We start from the raw sequence: 6,295 nt of genomic DNA, 5'->3' as shown, positions 1-6,295 counted from the left end.
TACAGCAGGTTAGGAATGGCCTTAAGGAATGCGCTTACAGGTTTGTTGTTCTGAGAATAAGAGACAGAATGAAATGGTAAATTTGGAGGGGGGAGACGAATTATGGATTGTTCCACTTCAGACTGCAAGGGGGAGGTTACATATTTTTGAATTTATTTTATTTATGCCTTGCCTCCCACCCTTGCAAGCAAAGCAAACATTCCATACAAAAACACAGTAAGATCCATAACCCCATTAACAACCAACACCATAAAAGCAGCTGATGAAAACCATAACAGAGCAGCTTGATTGTAAAAGTTATATCCTGCAGCATTCTTTAAAACACACACACACACACAAAACAAGAAACAAAGCACAACAGAACCAAAAGAACAGACACACAAGAATTTGGAAAGCAGAAAGAACCAAAGAGCAAAGCAACCCCTGGCAATAAATTAACTCAGCATTTCTCAAATGGTGGGTCAGGACCCACTAGCCAATTTCAGGTGGGTCCCCCATTCATTTAAGTGTCTATTATCTTTTTAATCTATTTGACTTGATGCTACCATAGTATGTGACTGCATCCAGGGAAATGCTACAGATCTATACTTTGAACAGGGGACTGTGCATATGCTTTTTAAACAATGAATGGGGCTTACTTCTGGGTAAGTCTGGCTAGGACAAGGGTGCCCAAATCCCGGCCCTTCTCAGTGTGAAGGCCAACTGTTTGACCTCTCGCATGGGCTGTAGGATGAGGGCTCCCTCCACTGCTTGCTCTTTCACATCTGGGATGCAACAGTGGCAGCAAAGGAAAGGCTGGCCTTGCTTTGTGCAAGGCCTTTTAGAGAACTCGAGCTATTGCAAGACCTTCTTTAATTCATATGTTCCATCTCTAATATAATCATTTATGTAAATTTATTCAGATTTGAAATGTAAATTAATTCTTTTTTCCCCCGGCCCCCGACACAGTGTCAGAGAGATGATGTGGCCCTCCTGCCAAAAAGTTTGGACACCCCTGGGCTAGGATTACAGCCTTTGGAATGTTTGGGGATTTTTCTTTTTTCTTTTTTTAAACACAGATCAGCAACTGCTTGGGAGGGTTCTTTATTTTAAATAAATTTTCAAACTTATTGTAAACTTTTAACTTAATTAAATAATTTGATTTTGTCACATGGGGGTGTTTCCTGCTTGATGATGTCACTTCCAGCCATGACATCACTTCTAGGTTAATGACATCACTTCCAGTGGGTCCCAACAAATTGTCATTCTAAAAAACGGATCCTGGTGCGAAAACTGTTGAGAACCACTGCATTAACTGAGTGCAGATTGGAAGCTTGTACACCCCTACTGGAAGACAGTGAAGTTCTCCATTCCCAACGGAGGCAGCTAAAATAGGGCTGACACAACTAGCTCCGGTTCTAAAGGCCCTAGCTCCGGTCACCACCAGTGTCACTTCAGCAGGGGTGGCACCCAAAGAAGGGCCCTCCCAGCTGTCCTCAGGGGTAGGCCAACTCATACAGGAGAAAGTGGTCCTTCAGAAACCTCAAGGGTGTGGGTAGACTGGGTCCATAACCAAGCAGGTGGAGGAACTGGGGTGGGGAGGAGAAAGGAAGGGTGGACCTAGTGGCAAAGACACATGCCGAATCCTATCCCTTTCATTCTGATGTTTCTCATCCCTTTGCTCTCCTCAGGCATTCACCCCCAAAAGAGGTGGCGTATGTCCAAGGAGATCCATAGGCAGTCCCAGGGCTTACTGGGAGGTAAGTATAAAAACATTTATATTTGCCTCTGCTGGATGCAGTCAGCACCTTTTTTGGTAAGGTTGCATCAGCACAGCTGGCAGCAAATAGGGTTGGGCCCTAAATCTCACTGTTAGGTAGTATGCTTCCCTAATTGTGCAGAGTTAATTGGGTCAAGGTCAGCTTGAAGAATTTGTCGCATCTCTCTGATCCTTAGGAAGAGGATGAGATCCTAGCCACACACTGATGTGATGCCTCAGGAAACCAAGCTGAAACATCTCCAAAGCATCCTCGGGCTTACTTACAAAACTTTGGGTTGATTTTTATCACCAATTAGATAATTTAGGACTACCTACCCTCTGACATGGTCAAGGGGTCTTGGATGCTCAATTGACTGATGGCAATCCCAGCAAGTGAGCTAGCTAGGGCAGTTGTCCTAAGACCCCTCAAGGGCGTGGACATGGAATTCAAAGAAGACATGGAATCCATCAAACAGCCTGTCTGCCTGAGCATGTGATCTTTCTGTGCCTATTTCAAAGGGTCTCAGGGAAATCTCTATTGACCTTTATGCTGAGGTTTCATTAAAGGAAAAATGTGGCGAAAGTAGAGACCAAAGGAGTGTTCTATCATCACAGGATGTTAGAAATATACATGGATGTTTATGTGGAGTGGATCTGATGTTCAGTGGTAGAGCACATGCTTTAAATGTTGACCACCCCTGGTTCAATCCCAAGCATCTCCAAGAAAGAGTGGTAAAACTCCTCTAGGAAATCCTAGACAGCTGGTACCAGTCAATGTAGACAATACTGATCCTGATGGACCAATGGTCTAATTCAGGAGAAGACATCTTCCATGGCCTTTATTTGTGTCTATGTATCCACCAAGTTGAACTCTCTGATAGAGTGGCTAGTGGACGGATACATCCCATCTGATACACCTTCTGGCTGCCACCTCTGAAGAGGCCATTGCCCATGCAGTCTACCAGTTGCTTTTCTTGACACCCATCATGTACTCATGTGCAAGAATGTCTCACTACTTAATTGTGAGGAGGTTATGCAGGAGAACTTCCTGGGGGATTTTGCCCTTGCTCCGCTGGAATCATTCTGATAGAAGAATTTATTGTGTGGAGGAAGGGGTGTCTTTTCTCTGTCACATAACCATGAATCACAACAACAAGAGATTGTGGTCCTGCATCAAAAGGAGGAGACGCAAATCACTTTTTTCCTTCCCCAAACCTAGTTATGCTTTCCTACACTACATCACCATCCCAGACCTTCTTGATTTTGACACAATTAATGGAATTCTTTAAGTGTGACAAATAAAAAATTGCAGCCATTCACAATTTAATTTTAACAGTGTGCCAGCTGTAATTGATTAATTCTTAGCATGCAAACTAATTCTTAGGCCATTCAGAGGAGAGATTTGCTTCTGTTTCAAGGCGGGGTTATAATAAACATAAGGCTTTTTGCAGGCAAACAGGCTTTCCACCTCCAGCTTCTCAAGCACCTGAATCAGCTGCAAGTTTCACTTCCACAGCACCAGCAGTAAGAAGGCAAAGTCCCCCCACCCGCCCACTACAGCGTAATTCTCAAGCCATTTTCAAACCTAGAAATAGGGTAGCCCCTTGGGAATATTCTATGGAAGATGCCCCCTACACAAGACTCAACAAATTCTTTAAGAGCCCAATCCTATGCGTGTCTACTCAGAAGTAAGCCCCATTATAGTCAATGGGGCTTACTCTCCGGTAAGTGGGGATAATGGTTGGCAACCTTCAGTCTCGAAAGACTATGGTATAAGCCTACAGCACCCATATTCCCAGGCAGTCTCCCATCCAAGTACCAACCAGGCCTGACCCTGCTTAGCTTCCGAGATCATGGTATAAGCCTACAGCACCCAGTATTCCCAGGCAGTCGCCCATCCAAGTACTAACCAGGCCTGACCCTGCTTAGCTTCCAAGATCATGGTATAAGCCTACAGCACCCATATTCCCAGGCGGTCTCCCATCCAAGTACCAACCAGGCCTGACCCTGCTTAGCTTCCGAGATCATGGTATAAGCCTACAGCGCCCAGTAATCCCAGGCGGTCTCCCATCCATGTACTAACCAGGCCTGACCCTGCTTAGCTTCTGAGATCATGGTATAAGCCTACAGCACCCAGTATTCCCAGGCGGTCTCCCATCCAAGTACCAACCAGGCCTGACCCTGCTTAGCTTCCGAGATCAGACAAGATCGGGCATGTGCAGGGTAACAGTTGCTGTCCAAAGCTCAGAACATGGTCACACTGTCATGTTCACACAGAAGGGTACTGACCACAAGTGGGAAAATCTTCTAATACACGGCATTTCAAGAACATGTACACTGAGACATAGCGCACTGCCCAGCCGCCCAGGCCAGTGCATCATGACATCATGTGACATTGTTCCATCACTTGAGGTCCTCTCCAAAGGAAGAAGGGCTTGCTGTGGTGGCTTTGTGACCCCATTCCTTCTCCTGTGGAGGCTCCCCTTTGAAGGAGAAAGAATGGGGTGAAACCTGGTGTAACTAGGGCAGAGCCTGATGGGCATCTGGCATCTGCCCTGGATGCTACACCAAGCGGGGCGCATGACTGCCACTCAGGTTCCGCCCTAGTTATGGAGAAGGCACTTTCAGGAGCTGCCACATGACTCGTGGCAACCCAGAAGAGCTTATTTTTCAAATCTTCTGGACCATCACAACTTGTGTGTGTGTGGCAGTTCCATAAAGGTGGGAAATTATTCTGCAGACCCCAAAGAAATGGGCTGCTGGGGTGCATTCCAGAAGCCCCCACATGTGGTGCTGCCACTGACTACTCTTGTTTCTCTCATTCCAGCCTCCCTGCCTCTCCACCACTCCAGCCCAGCACTCTACTGTCCTCCACACAGAGGAGAGAAAGGAATCTCTTTCTTTTTGCACCCAGGGCGCGGGAGGAAGACCAGTAGCAGTTGATGCACTGCTTTCTAAGGAGTGGGACTTTGGTGCACTTCATTCCCAGGAAATCTTGGGCCAGCCCTGGCTCCCCCTCCCCACCCCAAACCCTGAAGCAATGGAGCAGACATTCTCATTTGGAATAATTACTTCAGTAAGACCACTTCAAATCAGTGACCTCCTCCCATTCTTTCACCACCATTTTGTAGGTTCATGGCTTTAATACTCTTTCTTATCCAAAGCACATAGAATTTCCCCCCCCCCCCATGCAATTTTGATCATTATTTTAAGCTGATGGAAAAGTCTATGTTGGCTGCTCAGTTATGTGTTTTGTTTTGTTTTTAATTCCCTTCTCTTTTCTTGAGCCAAGAACTATCATGCTAAAAGTACATGTGAATTTCAGGAAGTAGGAAGAATCGGGAGTATTAAGCTAATATTTGAGTCATGTAATTTAGGTGTAAGGAACTATACCTGCCAAGTATCTTAACAACTCAACCTTTAACGCAGTTAGGTATTCCTGCCTTGGTCCTGAAAAGCTGTTTCATGAGTGGTTTGTCATTAAAAGCAAAATCAAGTTTCATTTTAGTAAAATGACAGGCTGGGGAGGAGAGCGGGGAGAGAAGCAAGAATCTTTCAGTCATTCTTCCCCCCTCCTTCTATCTAAACTGTGACTCTTGACCATACATCATTTTTCCAGATTATATATTCTATGCCTGGATGGTGAAAAAGTGAAATAACATGCCTTTAACTTCCTATGGTAACCTGTTCAAAATATGATGATGGTTGTCTTAATAAATCTGCTGAAACAGATTTTATTGACAACCCCATAAATCATAATTTTCCAAGCATTGAGATTTCTTATTGACAAACAGGAGCATGTTTAAAACATTCTGGATTATGTACCCAATTAACACAACACATAAAAATTAACACAGAAACACTATGCATTCACTTGCCTACAAAGTAAAAGTGTATTTTCGACTTGCATGAGTTATTGCACACACAAAGATGGAAAACAAATACGTATTTTCTTAAGGAATCGTTATGCTGCAGAGTGTCATTATTATACAACAGTACTTCAGACCCAGAGTTATTCTGCTTTTAATGACTGCATAGCTTTCAATGATTGTTTCATTATTGTGCTAAGACGCCTGGAGGGCAACTTTCCACCTGTGATGGAAAGGTGAGAGAAGAGTGGAAAAACAAAACAAAACAAAACACAGATTTTTACATGACTGACCTGGAGCCCTTGGGATAAGGTGAGCTTAAAAAACAAAACTCAACCCAAATCAAATTCAATGGGAAGTAATGTCAATAAATAGGATTTACTGTAGTTCTTTGCCAGCTAGAATTTAGCAAATATTGTGTTGCATGAGCTTTAGCTGCCTTAAGATACACACAGAAAGAAAGAGAGAAACTATAAAAAATATCTGAACCACATGAAGATAGCATGGTGCAGTGGTTCTCAGACATTTAGCACTGGGACCCACTTTCTAGAATGAGAATCTGTCAGGACCCACCGGAAGTGATGTCATGACCGGAAGTGACATCATCAAGCAGGATGATTTTTAACAATCCTAGGCTGCAATCCTACCCACATTTACCCAGGAGTAAGTCCCATGTACTATCATTGTT

At 44.2% G+C, this 6,295-nt stretch overlaps 1 pseudogene; it reads right to left on the bottom strand.

Moving 5' to 3' along the window:
- Positions 1 to 3,859: 3,859 nt before the first annotated feature.
- LOC136663458 (5S ribosomal RNA) lies at positions 3,860 to 3,976 on the bottom strand (annotated as a pseudogene).
- Positions 3,977 to 6,295: the final 2,319 nt, after the last annotated feature.

The sequence above is a fragment of the Tiliqua scincoides genome, chromosome 12 (assembly GCF_035046505.1).
Source record: "Tiliqua scincoides isolate rTilSci1 chromosome 12, rTilSci1.hap2, whole genome shotgun sequence".
Classification (NCBI taxonomy): domain Eukaryota; kingdom Metazoa; phylum Chordata; class Lepidosauria; order Squamata; family Scincidae; genus Tiliqua; species Tiliqua scincoides.
Note: the sequence above shows the minus strand (reverse complement) of the source record. Positions and strands in the feature narration are given on the sequence as shown.